The sequence below is a fragment of the Scyliorhinus canicula genome, chromosome 17, assembly GCF_902713615.1.
Source record: "Scyliorhinus canicula chromosome 17, sScyCan1.1, whole genome shotgun sequence".
NCBI lineage: Eukaryota > Metazoa > Chordata > Chondrichthyes > Carcharhiniformes > Scyliorhinidae > Scyliorhinus > Scyliorhinus canicula.
In genome coordinates, this window is record NC_052162.1 from 69,796,471 (window position 1) to 69,815,347 (window position 18,877).

Below are 18,877 nucleotides of genomic sequence, written 5' to 3' on the forward strand. Positions count from 1 at the left end.
TAGGTACTTGGGGGTACAGGTGGCTCAAGACTGGGCTCAGATCCGTAAATTATGCTTTACAAACGTAACAGCAAGGGTTTAGGGTGACTTACAAAGAGATGGGATAGTTTGCCCCTATCGCTTAAACTTCTACCAATCTTTTAAAAGAAGACCATTCCTTCGTCTCCATTGTAACCTCCTTCTTCTTTGCTGAACGATGCGATGACAGTGTTGCGGATTGAAGGGGGAGTTATCTCAGCTGTTTATGGGAAAATTATGGAAGCAGAGTCAGAATCCCTGGATAGGGCGAAGGCCAAATGGGAGGAGGAATTGGTGGAGATGTTGGAGGAAGGACTGTGGTGCAAAATTTTACAGGGGGTAAACGCATCGACCTCATGCATGGTTGGCACTAATAGAATTCATGGTATTTCACAGAACACATTTGACGAGATCACAAATGGGTCACCTGTTCAATGGGGTTGCGGACATTTGTGAAAGGTGCGGGAGGGGACTAACCCATGATGTGCACATGTATTGATCGTGCTTAAAATTGAGGAAGTTCTGGAGCACCTTCTTTAGCACCATCTTGACAGTGTCACAGTTGGACCTAGAACCCAGTCCCCTGGGGGCTTTACATGGGGTGTCAAACTTGCCAAAGCTCCATACAGGGGCGGGGGCAGACGTCTTATCTTTGTATCACTGGTGGTGAGGAGCCAAATCCTATTGGGTTGGAGGTCAGTTGCTCCACCCTGTGCATCAATGCACCAGTATGGTTGAGAGACTTAATGGAGTTTCTAAGCCGAGAGGTTAAATTTAGCTTAAGAGATAATGAGGAGGGTTTCACAAGAGATGGTGTCCATTCATATCACACTTTAAGGAGTTAGACTCAGTCAGCAGTTAAAAGGAGAGGGGGGGTGCAATTAGTTAGTTGATTAATTGTTTTCAGGTTGAGGGAGAGATTGTAAAATGTTAGTTAAAATATGCGTAATGTAAATTATGCAAAACATTTTGAAAATGCTAATCAAAATATTTATTAAAAAATGAATAGTAAGATCAGGGTGGAATTTTCCATTTTTGTAACTAAGTGCAGTGATGGGCGGTTCCAATGATGACCTTTCCACTAGCCAAAATGACGGAAACTCGGGCCCAATTCCGCGCCTCGTAGCTAATTAATTATGCACAGGCGAGTATCAGGTCGTATCACCTGGCAGGTCAGGAGCTCATATGTCTGCCTGCTGTCAACTGGGGAGTTTGAAGGTCCCAATGCCATATTTAAATGCCAGTCCAGCACACACATCTTGCTCACTCCAGCCTATCTGCCCTCACGTGACCGTGTAACATGTCCTCAAGCCAGAAGCAAAAGGCTTGCAGCCTCTAGAAGAAGATCGCGACATGGGCCCTCGAGGCCTTAATCCAATGTATCCATGCACAAAGGCATATCCTCTACCCCAGTGCTGGTTTGAGGAAGCATACAAACCTCACATTACTGGCTTGGAGGTCAGCACAGCTGGCAACCATGCCCAAAGTAGCATCCAGTGCACGAAGAGGATAAATTCTCTCATCCACTCTGTTGGGGTAATTCATATCTCAATTGCATCAAATACGAAAAGCTCATCATCGCATCATGTAGTCAAATGGCTACTCTTCACGGATCTCATACATCCTTTTGCAGGAACACATACCAACTCTCATTCCCTCTCGGAGACTTTCACATCACCAACATCAGTCATGACCTCATTGAATGGCAGAGCAGACTCAATAGGCCAAATGGCCTAGTTCTGCTCCGACGTCTTATTGTCTTATGATTATGCCACTTATTGGTCACACTCCATCCTCTGCCCCTTCTGCAGAGGGTTCACCATATTCACATGGGACATGCAGTGACCCAAAACTCTGCTGCATCCCCTCTGATTATGTTACTTTTTTTCATCTTCATACAGGCCAAGCTGTTACACAAGTGTGAAAGAGGCAAGAGGAAGGACGGCTGAGATCATTGACCTCAATGGGCTGGAGGAGCCTTCAGCCAACTTTGCAGGGGAGGAGAGGGATTGCTCCTGGAAGGAAAGGGAGATTGGTCTCTCCCAACAAACTAGTACAGGCCACAGCGCCATCACTTCATGGAATCCTGACAATCACCGTGAGACATGTACTTTTACTTAGCTTATGCTCATCAACTAAAATTCTATTCTTGATTTCCTAGGCACCAGCAGATCCAGAACCTCTAGACAGCCATGTCCTCAGAGCATGCCCAAGGATGAGGAGGTTCATGAAGAACCGTCACAGCGCTCACCTTCATCCTCCACTAGCACAGAGAAACACACTTTGGTGTGGCTTAGCTCTAGGTTACTTTCTGGAGAAAACTTCACTGACATGTCCCCGCAGCAGTTGGAGGCAGGGACAGCCACTCAGTCCCAGTCCGATGATGAACCTCTGGAGAGGGCTTGATATTCATTGCTGCCGATATGACGGACGGCAGAACAGCAGACAGTGATTCAGTAATCACTTAGCAGACTAGACTCAATGTTGGAAGAGTCTGTCTGTGTTCTGTTTAATGTTATGGCTCTGATATAGGTTACGGTGAGAAGGCCGATGACCACCCTGGAGACCTTGGCCCAGCAGATTTTGCTGGATTTGTGCTCAGCTGTGCTTTACACTCAATTTGGCTCTGTTTTGTTCCTTAGCTCTAGAGTCGCCAGGTATCGTTAAGATACCGCCACGAGTTTCAAGTTCAAGTTCAGACCAATAACTCAATACACCAGTTAGTAAGTTCAAACAAGACACGTTTATTATAATAGTTATCTACGAATTATGCATATAAAACTACAAGACTAGGCTAATCCTACCACTAACAGGCCAATACTTATTTGGAATAAGGGAACTGCCGGATCAGGGAACAATGGCCTCTTGCTTTGTCCTGGATCCGCAGGCTTCCAGTTGGTGTGGACTAAAGGGGTCAGGAGTGTCTACTCTCGTAGCGTGCGTTGTATGACACTTACTTGATGGTGGCTGCTGACCAGGCCTCTCCTTCTCAAGGTTCTTCTACGGCAACGGTGTTCTGCTAGGAGGGCTGGCTGGTCAAGAAGAGGCTGGCTAAGAGAGCGAATCAGTTCTGGGACCTGACTTTTATAGGTCCTAGGGGCTTCTGCACCAGGAAACCCACTGGCGTGGGTGCGCTGCCGGCAGGAAAAATGAATCGCAACAGCCGGCGAATTATGGCCGGTGTGAATTTATACTTTGGAATCCTCTCATTTCGGGTTTTAGTTATCCTCTCACTCAGTGACCCAATGCGAAATAAACATTCATGTGATGTTAACCTCAGTTGAACTAGCCTCCTTACCCTTGTGTGTTTTCACGGAGATAACATTAAACCTTTAGTAGAATTGTATGATGGAACCGCACTGATACAAAAGCAGCATTTGGGTCTCCTCAGTGGCAAGCATCCCAACACAAGATGTACTGTTTCGGATGAGGTACCTAGGCGGGTTCTTATCTCAGTCATGGCAGTGTTTGCATCATTAGATGGCGACAAACGTATCAAGGTTTGTTTTGCATCGCTATTGTTCCTCAGTGGACTCAAAGTTCGTAGTGTGAATGGATTCACAGGACATTGCAGAACAAAGCTGAAATCATGTCCTTTCGTGTCATGATCCTAGACATGCAGGACCCATTTTCTCAACAATTGTTTCGACATCTCTTGGGATGACAGAGAATTTTGAGGGCTCGGTTGGATGTGTTAACTTTACTCTCACTGGAACCTGTCCGCAGATAAAGTCTCATGGTAACGTCTATCACATCTTCCCTCCTCCATGTCATCAATGCACTCAAATTGTCTCTCAGCAGACCTCTGAACTTCCTGGACATCTGTATCTTCATCTTTTGATGAGCTCTCATCCATTAGCTCACTCGCTGGCAAGGGATTGTAGTGATCTGCATACTTGTATCATAGAATTTACAGTGCAGAAGGAGGCCATCTGGCCCATCGAGTCTGCACCGGCTCTTGGAAACAACACCCAACCCGAGGTCAACACCTCCACCCTATCCCCATAACCCAGTAACCCCACCCAACACTAAGGGAAATTTTGGACACTAAGGGCAATTTATCATGGCCAATCCACCTAACCTGCACATCTTTGGACTGTGGGAGGAAACCGGAGCACCCGAAGGAAACTCACGCAGACATGAGGAGAACATGCAGACTCCGCACAGACAGTGACCCAGTGGGGAATCGAACCTGGGACCCCGGCGCTGTGAAGCCATCAAATACATCAAAGTCGTATTCAAACGATGCACAGAGGAGGATGTGCAGACTCCGCACAGACAGTGACCCAAGCCGGAATCGAACCTGGGACCCTGGAGCTGTGAAGCAATTGTGCTATCCACAATGCTACCGTGCTGCCCTTGTATGTACATACATGTATGCAGATCATTACATCCCCTTTTTTTTAACATATTTTCTGTACTGTTCCTTTGTTTTGGTTTCAGGGTTTTAAATTGCATTGCAGATCTGCATTCTGAGATTGTCTTTGATTTTTCCACACTTTAAATATTGTTTGCCTTTAGCCAGACATTGCCCTTTTAAGTGGGCGTTGCCACATCAATGACTCCTCATGACGTCGTCTCTCTGATGCATTAGACACATTCGTGCATGCGCAAATATCTTTTCATCAGTTTTGCATTTTCATGCAAAGTGCGCATGTCCCAGGCTGGAGGTTGCGCGCGCAGGGTAGCTGCTGTTTGAAATGTGCTTCCCGGCTGCCTGTGACACCATCTTTATAGACTCAACCTCATGGTGGACTTTTGGGCCCTTTTCACAGTAGTAGAAAACTCATTATTTTGTTCTTTACTTTGTCATGAGATAAACACGTTTGAGTCGTGATTTCCAACGTTAAATCTTTCTGTTTTAATGATTCTCTGAGGCCCTCATCACATATTCCATGCACAATTTGGTCTCTGATGAGAGAATCATGCAAATCTGCATAGTTGCAAGTTTGTGCCAATAACTTTAAATCGGTGACAAAGCTGATGAAAGATTCCTCACCTTTTTGCACACGTCTGTTGAACCTGAATCTCTCAAAGATTTATTTTGTCTGTGTTTTGCAGTGGTCACCAAATTTGTTAATTATTCCAAGTGTTCTATTGTCCTCCCTTTCAGAGTAAGTGAGGGCAGCACGGTGGTGCAGTGGTCGCACTGCAGTCTCACGGCGCCAAGGTCCCAGGTTCTATCCCGGCTCTGGGTTACTGTCCGTGTGGCGTTTGCACATTCTCCCCGTGTTTGCATGGCTTTCGCCCCCACAACCCAAAGATGTGCAAGGTAGGTAGATTGAACATGCTAAATTGCCCCTTAATTGGAAAAAATGAATTGGGTACTCTAAATTTAAAATAAGTGAAAGAGTTGTATATTTCTACAGCTTGCTGTCCTGCGATGGATAAAAGCAGAGCTAATTTTCTAGGTTCAGAAGCGGTGGTCAAATCCTGTCCTTCTAGAAAGATATGGAATTGCTTTTTAAAAAGTTTCCATTTTGAGTTAAGATTACCGGTAGAATCTAGTTGACGTGGGGCTTGTACATGGGGTCCATAGAGTCGATTGTTCGCTGAGGGATCCAAATGCTGCGAAGCCTTCCAAAGTCGAATAGTCGGTCCGAATGTTTGTGCTTTTTTTCTTTCTAGTTCTTATCTAATCTATCTAGTAAGCTTTTTTGAAGTCAAACCCTGGTACCATGTTACATTACTATTTCAGGTAGCAATGTTATATTGCTTTGTGCAATATATGTTACTCACTTGCTTCTTGCCAGGATGATCTTTAACTCAATGTTGATGAACACTCGTAGTCTTCCAGTTAGAGCAAATACTTTATTGAGTAACGTTAACAAATAAACTGAGTTTGTACTTTCTCCAATACTAGATGTTACATGAAGAAGATCGAATAAGAAATACTTATGATTAACTACACCTGCGCTGAGCTGTCTCTGTCTGCCTCTGGTTACTTGTCACTGTCCTTACAAAGAGGCAGATCTTTGCTTGAGTATGCCTTTTTATGCCCATCTCTTAGTGCTGTCCTCTGGTGATTACTTAGCTGTTATGTCTATACATTAACCTCTTGTGTACATACAGGTATGCAGATCACTACAGGGATCACCTCTCTGCATAGTCAGATTGTGAAGGACACAGCACACTGTGGTCATACAGCAAACCCTCCACGGTGTGTACTGCAGACAGCCACCTGAGCAAATGAAGCGGATCTTCAGAAGTCCTATGGTCTGCTCTAATAGGGAGCATGTGGAATTGTGAGTAGCATTGTATCTCTCGTCAAAACAGCTCTGAGCCAATGAAAAGGAGCCATCAGCCAATATTTCAGTGGGTATCCCTTATTTCCCAGTAACCAACCCTGCTGACATTTTGGCTCCTTGAAAATCTCTGGCACCTGGAGGTAACTCAGGATGTACGAGTCATGGAAACTCCCAGGGTTTCATGCACAACATGCAGGATCACTCCCGATGATTACACATTGATGAAATGGAAGCCCTCGTGGTTTATGAACAATAGGGGCTGCTGCCCTGAAGCCCGTATAGCCACACAAGTGTAGTCTATTGCACACTGCACTCTTGGGAAGCCTGAGATGGTGATGAAGCCAGGGAATTTCACTGCCTGGCTATCTTCATCCAGAGTGAGCCTGACATAATGATGGGCCTTGCTGTAAAGGGCATTGGAGACTTCTTTTATGCATTGATGTGTTGTAAACTTAGAGATGCTGCACAGGTCTCTTATTGATCCCTAGAAAGACCCAGAGGCAAATAAATTGAATGTTCTGGCCACTTTCAAAGCTACTAGCAGAGGGAAGCCTCCAACCCCACTGACATCAGGTCTTTTTGAATAATGTGCTATCTGTGATGGACTCCGTCTCTAGACAAGCACAGGCATGCCTGACACTGCCCCTCACTCACTTGTAAGAAGAACACTCCAATAATAAACTCGTGGTCTGGTGAGTCGCCTCTACTTTCTGGGTCTCTCCTTCTCATAACCCTGTTCATGCTCTGGCTCTCTTTGGCCACGTCCCCCAAGGCTGTACCTGCAGATGGAGCAGAGCTCGGCAAAGTCACTCTCTCCTTCACCTCCTCCATTGCACAATGACTCTCACAAAGGCAGCATTGAGACCTAAATCCATTCATCCTTTTGCCTTCTCTCTGAAATGAAACATTGAAGATCAGAATGATTAAAGGGTCAAGAAAGAGAAATTCTGATTTAGAAACCTATGTGAAATGTAGGACTCAGCTTTGGGTCCCTTATTTGCTTATTGTACCGAGACGTTCGCGCACACATTGAGATGATCAAATTGGCATTCCAGAAATGTGACATCTGGAGCTCTCTATGGAGTAAGCAGGCGTAAATGAGATGGTTAAACCAAAGAAGCACTGTGCTTCATTCTCTGAAGTGGCATACCAATGACCTATCAGTTGCTCCTGGTCAATGAATGAAAGCCGTTTCACCAGTCATGGTGAATATATGTTTGACCTTAACTGATGGAATGCCATATATGATGCAGCTTCACGATTGCCTAAATTCACCAAGTCTACATTCCTACCTCATTCTCTTTCGATGATGCGACTTCGATCTGAAGCCATTGAGTTATGTGACTCCTGTAAAAGTACTAAGGAGTAGGTTGGCTTTTATTGCTCCCTGGGCAAGGTGGTCTTCATTTGTAACTAACTTGACTCCTGTCCACTTTTGTTAATCCAACAAGTTAGAAAGTGTCCCAGGAAGGGGCCCATTGGCCCAGGATAACAGTCCTCCCACATTACCTCACACCCCTCCAGGGTGGAATTACTGTTACTTTAATTTTCACTGAACATCATTACCCTGGGGTGCTGCTAAACCTGTACTTCAGGACCATGTTCAACGCTTCTTTCCTCACTGTCTGCGTGTTTCAGATTTACCCCAAGCCTCGCGGTGTGAAGGTATAGCTACCTTCTGCTGTTCTTCAGCTTCGCCCATTGACAATGGATTCCACCGTTGTACTGGACATTTCGATCCCCACCTCCAACAAGCCTCCCCCCACCTCCTGGGATGTGAGCCCATCACCTGAGAAGTGCCCATGCCGCATGTGGACCTTTAACCATCCTATCTCGAGGCTGTGTGCATGGTCACCTACCAAGGTTAAACCCCCTTCTCTTCCCCCCCTCCGGCGAGAGCTTCACATACCCACCCCTATATTATTCAATCAGTATCTACAGGCTGCGGATGTCTCCAATGACAATTGCCATACACTCCCTCACCAGCCCAGTACAGAGCCCTCCAAGCCCTGGGACATTGATTGTCAGACAGCTCTGCACGCTAAGCTGTGCTTTTTCCCTCTGGAACATACAACTCCTGCCCCTCATGCTTCCAATGATTGCTCCTGCTGTATTCCCGCTGCTCTTCTGCACTGTCTCCTATCTCTGACTTCAGACTGAGGGCCACATAGCTCCGGGCTATCTGTAATCTGTGACTCCTTTCCATTTTACAACAGCAGTGTCTGTACTTTGTGACCCCCTGTCTGCAAGCCTCGGACCAAAGACTTTAACCTTACACGGAGTTCCGTGTTGCACGAAGACTACGGACAACAATGCTTCTCCCAAAGTACACCCCCAACTCCTGAACCTTCCCTGATGTGCCAGCCACCCGCCTCCCCTCTTCAATTCCGGAGTCTGTGTGCATCCCCTTCCAATGAAAGATGTGATATTGCTTTGACCACCTTTAATGTCCACACGTAATGAAATATTGTCTGGGTCCAGCTTACCACCCCTCAATCTGCCCTGTGCCTTTCATTGCTCGCCTTCCAATGTGCCCCCTTGCCTTCCAACCCCCAAATTCCCTTGTTTAGCCTTTATCCCTATTGCTCCCCATGGTTTTGCACTCCCCCCACCCCCCCCCCCCCCCCCCCCACCCCCTCACTGCCCTGGCAAAGGCTTCCTTCCCCAGTGTCCCCCTTTTCTTCATCAGCTCCATCCTCAGCTTGCACCTCAACACAGTCGAACTTGGAGCTGGTCAAAGTGAAGGCTGCATGAGTCGGCACACAGCACAGTGCTGTCCTTGAGGACGACAGTGTCAGGCACCAGGAGCAAAAGACCCCTGTGCTCCCAACACGGGTGGAGTGCTGGACAAAGTGGAGGCTGCATGATACTGCAGCACAGTAGTGTACTTGCAGACAACATCAACAAAGAGCAGAAGGGCGCCAACCGTTACAGTCCCAGCAGTGTGGCGTTGAATGAAACAAAAGTGGTGAGCACTATGGCAGGCAGGCTCTGTATGGAGTACTCACTCTAAGTCACTTGTGAACTGAGGTCCGGCCTGTGCACACCACACATTTTCAAACAGGTTTGAGTAATTTCCCACCGGTGTGATTCAAGATTTGAAGACATGATGAGGTTCCGGTGAGCCGCTGCTTTAATGAGCATTCATGAGATGTAATTAATGGCATTCTCACCAGGCAGTGGGATAATTCACCTGCATTGGGAGAACAGCAAACTGTTTTTACGTAGGCGGGTTTCAAACGTTTGCCGCGAGACTCTCTGCTCCCGCCCGCCACGGAATCCACCGCGAGCAGGATGGGAGAATTCTGCCCTATGTTACGAACGTTTCATGGCCAGATTAGACAGAGATAACTGAAATAATTGCTACTTGATCCAGCATTCTGCTGCCAGCACATTAGTAAAGCTGCAAGTGAAGAGTTAGAAGGATGCAGAGGGCGCAATAGTAGAGACAACAGAGAACTGCATCTCAAATGGAAAGTAAAGGCATAGCGACAAATAAAAAGAAAGCCCATGGTATGATGTCAAATGTTCTAAAAGTTTTTGGACAGCTTTAATATGAGCATCAAAACTATTATCGACTATTTTCAAGGCTCAAGGAGTAACATACTAAGAAAAAGTCTTGCAACACCAGGTTAAAGTCCAACGGGTTTGTTTTGAATCACTGGTTTCTCCTGAGGAAGGAGCTGCGCTCTGAAAGCTAGTGATTCAAAACAAACCTGTTGGACTTTAACCTGGTATTGTAAGACTTCTTACTGTGCCCACCCCAGTCCAACGCCGGCATCTCCACATCATACTAAGAAGAGATGGGAAAACATGAAGGAAAAGTAAATCTAAAGAGCTGGCATCAGAGGAAAGTTCCATATGTGACCTATCGTCCCTCTATTCCTGTTGCTGAAGTGTTCAATGTGTATGCAAAGGTTGTCATATATGTCCTTCCACTGCTGACCCCACAGAGCTTTGTATTCCTGGATAATTACAAGGAAATGGACCAAACTTTCAGCCACGTATGATCACTACTGTCGCTGACTTGGTGTCAGTCCTGTGCAAGTTTCCCAGAAACAGATGGGACAAATCGGCATTTGTCCCTCTGCTTTCCTAGACCCTGAGAACACAGTAACCTCATGATGGTTGTCAGGTAGTTTGCAGGATAGAAAGAACTTGCATTCATACCACAATTTTGTTGATCCCAAGGTATCCCAACTTTCTTTCCAGCCAAGTGTAAGATATGTTACTTTTCTGAACCTAGGATTTGGTTTAATATCAAATGATTGAATTGTTTTCTTTCTTTTCACTTGTAAATAATTTGTTCTCTTGTTCTGTATCTGGAAATAATTAAATGGTCAAGTTGCTCATTCCCCAAATGGTGACATTTAGCAAAAAAAGGAAAGGTGTTTTGTTAGTCTGACAGACCTGAGTAAGGAATAGTTGTCGACAAGATAAGAGGGTAGCTAATATGACAAAAAAAATGATCAACAGAGCAGTTAGGAAACAATTCCTTTTTAAGGGATGGTCACGTGTGGCTAGAACCCTTCAAAGAATTTAAGTTTTCCTTCAAAATTCATAAAGAAAGAGAGATAGAAGAGTAAACCAAATGGATGAATGTTAGATTGGCTGTCCAAGACTGAAAGCAAGTTATATTGATTGTTTCTGCACATAACCATTCCTACAAATATTGAGTGGAGCAAGACTCAAGCACAAACTATTATTTGCATTCAAGAACCTTAAACAAGGAATTGCTTTTCATGTCTAGTTACTGTTGCTACGTGGACAAATCCAGCGGCCAGGTTATGCACAGCAAAGTTCTAGAAATCAACAATGAGTGATCTGTTTTGTGCTTTTGGTTGAGGGATCACTGTGGCTGGGGCAGTGTGAGGACTCCCTGACTTTTCTTTGAAGAATGCACTGTGGCCTTTTACATTCACCTAAGCTGGCAGACAGGGCTTTTTTTATTGCTTCATTCAAAATGTGGGGCGTGATTCAACGGACAGAAGTTAAAGTCCGCTTTGCAGTTTTTTTAGCTTTGCAGAGTTTCTCCCTGCTAAGGCTCCTCACAGGTTGGTGTGCCATTTTGTCCGGCACCCCGATCTTTCCCCCACCGCCTTTCAAGCACCCCTGCTTTTTTGACCCCTTCCCTCATCCCCGAAACTTGGGGCAGCCCCTGGGATCTCCCTTCACCCCGGCTCTACTTTGCAAGGCCCTCCTGGCCCAAACCATGGTAGTGCCAAATTGTATTTGGGTGCCAGGTGCAGTGCCACCCTCCACTGTCCCCAACCATCTGGGGTCTCCAATGGCCTAGGAGACCCCCACCAATGATGTTACGCCTCATCCACATTTGTGTGAACCAGTACTGAACAGCATCCTGGCGAGGTCTCCCAGGCGCGGCCAGTGAGTCCTGGTCACCAGGTTAATCCAGCGTCTGGGTATTTCATTGAGCCATTAGGCTCAAATAAATATTCAGATTTGGATCGCGCCCTGCGAGGGCGCGAGCCAGATCACACCGGATGGAGCGAATTGGGTGACTCATGATTGGCACAGAATGGAGCCCGATTTGGGCTCATTTGCGCCCGTTGTCGATCTGGTAATGAGGTACGCACTGAGTGCTACATGGAAATGTCATCTGCGATTGTGTGTTAAAGTCCTATATTTGGAACTGAAAAACACAATCTTCTGTATCAATACTGAGGGTAACAGTGAGAGGTTCACCACTGAGTCAAACTGATAAGGACATGCAGAAATAGTTGGTTTGTTGGATGTAGCCAATCAGGCAACACTGGATAGTGATCTGACTACCATTTGTGTAGGGTGTGATCCAACGGCCACGCTGCACCTGAAAAGCAGCTCGCCATGGTGCAACCTGGCCGATAAAAGCCGTGAGAGATTGCTCCTGGGATCTACCGCTCGCAAGACTTTGTGAGATCCAACGCGACCTCGTGAGACGTAATGATATAAATCCCACCCATTGTGGGCGGGACCACTTTATGGCAATTAGTCTCACTCTAATGTGCAGATTCCCAAGGTACCTGAGCCTTTGGAATTCATCTCCATTGCCTCGGAAACCTCGGATGAGCACTGTTCACCACGAATGGGGACTAGATGGAATATCACTCCCAGGGGATTGGAGGCCCCCAGGTGCATGCCTTTTGGGCAAGGTGGTAACCTGGCACTGCTAGTGCCACCTGGGGATCCTGACAGTTCCAGCCTGGCACTGTTGAAGTGCCACCTGGGTTCCAGCTTGGCACGCCAAGGTGGCATTGCCAGTTGGCATGGACACTTCCAGATTGGTGGTGCCACGATGGCATTTTTTGTGCATTTGATTTGGTTGGGGGTGCCCTGTGTGTGTGTTGGGGGGGTGTGCAGGGGTATTTGGGCTGGGGCATCATGGTTTGCTGCGGGGACCTCAGAGATTGGGTCACCATTTTAAAATGGCGTCCAGATCTCTCCTTGTGTCTGTGTGGGTTTCCTCCAGGTGCTCCAATTTCCTTCCACAGTCCAAATATTTGAAAATTGAAGCTGATTGGCAATGTAAGCAAAATATCCCTTCCTCAACAGTTTGCCATTTTAGCCATTTCCTCTGCAACTGACCCATAATTATCTGACAATTTTGCCATATCAAATTTCCTACCTTAGCCATATTACTTTAATTCACATTTGAACACTTGGCATTAGACATCCTCTGTATGGAGATTTTTCAATGCCTCCTGTTCTTCTCTGTAATCTGTGATCAGACAGATGAGAATTGGTATGGAAAGTGCCTGTATTCAATAATTTGGCTACTAGCCTATGAGCTATATGGAGGAGACGAGGACAGAAATGCTACATTACAAGACATGGAGAGCTAATCCACACCATTCTAATTTCCAGGCAGACATCAATGTCACACTTTGACGTGAATGAACATTCAGTTCTCTTTTTGACTCTGGGTGCAAACTTGAAGTATCTAAATTTCTGATATGCAGATTGAAAAATTTGAAATCAAGGCTTAGCATTGAATGAAAACATCCAAGGAATTAGGACACTGGGGCAACGTCTTACACCCTCACCATCTCAATCACAATGAGAGTCTCGGAGGACTCACTGATGTGTAACCATGAGAGCATTAGGGAAATGGGATGAATTCGATGGACCAAGAAAACACATCTACCTTGATCTCTTTATAAAGGAATAAAAACTGAAAACAAGCCAATCATTCTCCTGGCACCTGCAAATAAAAACATAGAAGCCTGTGAAAGATGTGCGTGGAAATGCTTGGCACCCACAGAGAGCATGCAAAGATGGGAAAAATATCCACAACGTGTGTGCAATATTACTTTCTCAAATGAACAGGCAGAATTGATTCAGATTTGACATTCTGTTCACAGCTCTACTCTAAAATGTTCACGCCACATTTGCACCATTTGTTACGGAGATACCAGCCAAATATCAATTGCCTTTTCAGTAGAACTAGTGCCCACGTGTCTTGGCACTCATGGAAACCTGCGATCAGCATTTTGTTCAACCTCCTGATTTTGTGGAAGGGACTGATAGATAAAGCAAACTGCCGGAATTATAGATAAGCTATTACTTCCTTGTCGTTGGCTTTTTGGCCACTGCCATATTCATTAACTAAATGAGGGTGAGAAATGTCTTCCTCTCTGCAGATGTCGCATCTTTGCTTTGCTGGTTAAGAAATGCTTATTTTTCATTGATGCAATCTAACACCAATCCAGCTAATAGGAATGTCTACAATGCTTTGTTTATGTTGAGACCTTGTGTTGTAAACCAGCCTCCCAGTACTGATTGCATGCAAACTAACAAATGACTGCTTCACGTATACTGAATACGTTCTGTAAGCAACCATTATGCCTTTGCGAGGGTTGGTTCAATTGTCCACATGGATTAAATAACCTTTTCTTCAAATGTAACACTGTCGCTTTGTGTGCATTCCTAGTGGCTAGCTTTATCACCCATACAGCAAGGTCACAGGCTAGTCTGTTCTCAGTCAACTGATTGAAGCGGAGAAACCTGGGAATCCACTGTTCCCAACTTCGGAAGGCTCATGGCACCCATTCTGGTCCTCTTTCCAATGAGTGTCTGAAGTTGCACACAAAGAGACAAACCCAGGACTGAATCACACTTAACGTACACATACACCCACAAGCAGGCCTCCATCCTCACCCCCCATCCCCAGCTTACATACGAACAACACTAAGAAGAGTAGGCCATTCGGCCCCTTGAGCCTGCTCCACCATTCTATAAGATCACGGATGATCTGATTTTAAACTTGACTCCCGATTCCCAACTACCCCCGGATAACCTTTCACCCCCGCCCCCTTACTTATCAAGAAATTTTTTACCTCGGCCTTAAAAATATTCAAAGACTCTGCTTCCACCACCTCCTGAGGAAGTCAGTTCCAAAGTCTCATGACCCTCTGGGAGGAAAAAAAAATCTCATCTAAACTTAAACAGCTGAAACTGGACTATCAATACTTACTGCCAACACAAAGCTTGCATTTGAAGGTTGGTCACAGGTAGCCAAGGACTGTCAGGAACCATGGGTTCACACCATAATATCTTCATGAGAGATGGGGAAAAATTTGGAAGAAAGTTAAATAACGTACATTTCTATCGCATCCATCATGCGTAGCAGATATTCAACAGTGCTTTATAGCCAATCAAAACCTTCTACCAGTCACTGTTGTACAGAAATGAAAACATTTTAAAATGCTTGACATAGAATTCCTACAGTGCAGAAAGAGGCCACTCGGCTGATCAAGTCTGCACTGACCCTCTGAAAGGGCACCCCATCCGAGTGCACTTCCTCACCCTATCCCAATAATCCCTTAACCTAACCTGCACACCAAGGGACAATTTAGCATGGCCAATCCGCTTAACCTGCACATCTTTGGCCTGTGGGATAAAAACGGAGCACCCGGAAACGGGGAGAATGTGCAAACTCCACACAGTCACCTGAGGCTGGAATTGAACCTGGGTCTCTGGCGTTGTGAGGCAGCCATGCTAACTACTGTGCCACCGAGCCGCCTCACATATTCTTATTGGTTCTTGCTATCTAAGGTTCAGTTAGATGGAGTATTCGGTCCTGTACCTCAGTTGTTCCTGACACCAATTACTTTCAATAGTGAACGTTGTTAAGATTAGAAAGCTTTATTTTAAGTGACACCACACAGTAATATCCATGTCACCCTTTACCACTTTAAAACATTTCAAATATCTTTATAGAATTAGTTATTTTTGAGGCATAATGACCGTTGTCATGTCAACAAATGTCTACAGCACAATGTTCCCATGACAAACTCAAACCCATATCACTGCTGTTGAAACAGCTGAAGAAGGGTTAATCAAACTGTGAAACAATGATATGATAGTAAACGCACACCCTCTAGAGGGCAGCCTTGTCTAAGCAGACATCCTCACTTGCTGCAACTACCTTAGACTTGTTTTGTTAAATTGACAGTATTAATTTTTCAAATTGAAACCAAATTTAGTATTGATCTAGAATTTGTGTTGTTAATTTCCATATCCACACCTTTGAGTGCACTACCTCATAACAAAACACATGCTGCAGCAAATATTACAAATACTAATGCTTCTGATTGGGAGAATTATAAATCTGATATGTTACGTTTGCACATTTCGACTATCGAAAAACTGGGTTTGGGCAGGTTAGGGGCTGAACAAGGTTAAATCACAGTAACTTTTAGAACAAAAGCCTTCATGTCACAACAATCATTGAGCAGAGCTCAAATCGAACCTCGGGTTTACATTTCTGACATTTTTGCCATCACTCGAAACAGCTGCCGTCGAGTTAAGAACTGGACTGGTGAGCGACACAAGTACTTCAGGCGAAACTGTTCCTCCTTCGCACAAATTCTGCTCCTTTCATGTTGAATTACTCCTTCTCTCTCTACCCTTCAATACCTGCGATTAGTTTTTAACCGTGTGTCCTCGTGTATCCTCCATCTCAATTTCTCTATTTCACTAAATCCTTTCCTGCTTTCAAATTTTTCTTTTTAAACCATCTGCCTTGTTCATGCGTTCACCCCCCCCCCCCCCCCCCCCCCTCAATGTTACAGCTCATCTCCATTTTTTGTTCCTGCTTGCCTTTTTTTCTCTCCAACCTGCAAAGAATTCTAAGATTTTTATCTACACGAGAAGCACAGTAGAAATGGGAGCCATTATTGGACAGAGAAATTGTGTATTTCTACATTTGTCTTTAAGAAACGCAAACTTTTCCTCATGGCCACCAACCCTGAGTCATCTTTCACCGGCAGAAGGACAGCGTGACAAGTATTATCACATCTACCAAACCACCAATTTGTGACAGGAGTTATAATTACACAACAGCAGCTTGCATTTACATAACACCTTTGACAATGTAAGATGTCCCAAGACACACCGTGAGACAAAATCTAACACCCGAAGGAGATATGTGAACAGGTGACAAAAATCTTTGCTAAAAGTTTTGAGGTGCGTCTCAAGGAAGAGATGAAAAATGCGGAGACAGGGAGACTGAGGGAGGAAATTCCATCGAGGCGAAGGAAATCAGTCAGCGAGAGGCCGGGTATGGAGGAATACAAATTTCTCAGAGGATTGTAAGACATTGCTGAAATATGGAAAGACACAAGGGGCATTATTCAGACATTGTGTTCTAGGCGCAAAGCCTGTCGCCAAGGGTGAATCGCAGACAAGGCCCAAATCAGGTTACTCGCGATCAGTTTGGCACGATTTGGATTAAACCCAGATAATAATATATAAATTAGCCATTCGGCTCATTTAAATATGTCGACGCCACATTCACCTGCCGTCCAGGAGTCATCAGCAAGGCCTCAACCGGGTGACAATTAACACGAGTCGCCACAAGCAGAGACTAGTCAAGATGGCCATATGGGGGTCTCAGAAGCTATTGGAGCCCCCCAGGTGATGGGAGAAAGAGTAGGGCCATACCTTGGCACTCCTCCTGGCATCTGGGCATCCAGGGTGCCAGGGACTCTTCCCAGGTTCCAGGCTGTCGGTGCCAGGGTGCCAGATTGGCACTGCCAAGGGTTGGGGGCCAGAGGGGGACCATGCCCATGAACGGTGGGGTGAAGGGGGTTCCTGAAAGGGGGGCTGAAACAGAGGGGTCCTCATTGCTGGATGTCCTCATTTCAGGGCGGGCAGTAATGCCCATGTGTGCAGGGGGTGACATTGCCCATGGGTGTGCAATGTGTGGGACACTCAAGCTCAATTCGAGACTGGGGCACCCTTTCAATATGGTGTCCTGATCTCTGAGAAGCCGGCCCTGCGGACTAGTTCAGCTCCCCAATGCTGAAAACATTTCTAAGTGTGGGCTGTACCTGGGAGAAACTCCAAGGACAAAAAGATTGACTAAGGACGTGATCTTCCCAAAAGGGAACAAAGTTCCCTAGCGAGCACATTTAGCCACATGTTTTCCAGCACTCGCAGTGCCGAGAAACACGTGGCAATTCAACGCTACTCGTGCTGAATAAGGGGCCTAAACAGGAAACTCAGGGCCATGGTCACACATAGCCCAATTTTTTTATAACGGGGAGCTCTGCTCATCAAAACTGCTGTTGTAGCGAGAGATCGGGATGCCATTTCTAAATGGTGCTAGATCCCAGGTTTGATTCCCGACTTTGGTCACGTTCTGTGTGGAGTCTGCCAGTTCTTCCTGTGTCTGCGTGAGTTTTCTCCCGGTGCACCAGTTTCTTCCCACAAGTCCCGAAAGACATGCTTGTTAGATGAATTGGACATTCTGAATTATCCCTCCGTGTACCCGAAAAGGCGCCGGAATGTGGTGACTAGGGGCTTTTCACAGTAACTTCATTGCGGTGTTAATGTAAGCCTACTTATGACAATAAAGATTATTATAATTATTATTATCTCTAAGGCCCACAGAACAAAACCCGACCTCTCCCCTGCCCGAACACAACATGGGAGGGTCCCCCGCACCCCCCCCCCCCCCCCCCCCCCAAGGCTCACAGTGGGCAACCCCAGCCCAATCACAAGTATGCAAAATATGCCATCTTGGCACTGCCAACCTGGCACCATGGCATGGCCCACTAGCTGGCAGTGCAACCTCGGCAGTGCCAGGATAACACACAGGTGGCACTGCCAAGATGCCAGGCTGACTCTGCCAGGGCATCACCCTGCCCAAAGGACATGCAGCTGGAGGCCTCCGATCGCCTTGGAGACTCCATGAGCAACGTTCCACCTGATCCCCGTTTGTGGGGACTAGTGCTAAATGGCGCTCGCCTGAGGTCTCCAAGGCGAGGGGATTGAATCCCAAAGCCTCAGGTACCTTGAAAATCTGCCGTCCCGTTCCAATATGCAGATTTATCAAAAGATTATCCCGTCCATCGAGGGCGGGATTCTCCTTGCAAAGACTCGTGAGATTGCGTTGAATCTCGCAAGGCATTGCGAGCCGGGTCGATCCTGGGAGCGGTGTCTCCCAGCTTTCACCGGCCACCTTGCGCCGCAGCGGGATGCTTTTCTGGGGCAGGGTGGCCGGAAGATCGAGTTCTAAGTGTGGGTGAATCTAGCTCTCGATCTCACCCAAAAGGTCCGGCGTGAAACACCCCGCCAAACCTGCCCAAAATGGCACTGTGGGCGCGATC

The 18,877-nt window shown here is 46.1% G+C and overlaps 1 long non-coding RNA gene across 1 annotated transcript in view; it reads right to left on the reverse strand.

The window, feature by feature from the left end:
• Window positions 1–6,341: 6,341 nt before the first annotated feature.
• Window positions 6,342–18,877, reverse strand: part of LOC119952045 — a 60,750-nt gene continuing 48,214 nt past the window's right edge. Inside the window, exons 2-3 of the long non-coding RNA XR_005457750.1 lie at window positions 14,737–14,816; window positions 6,342–7,160 (exon numbers count right to left, since the gene is read on the reverse strand). This is a non-coding gene — a long non-coding RNA (uncharacterized LOC119952045). The remainder of the gene's footprint in view (window positions 7,161–14,736; window positions 14,817–18,877) is intronic.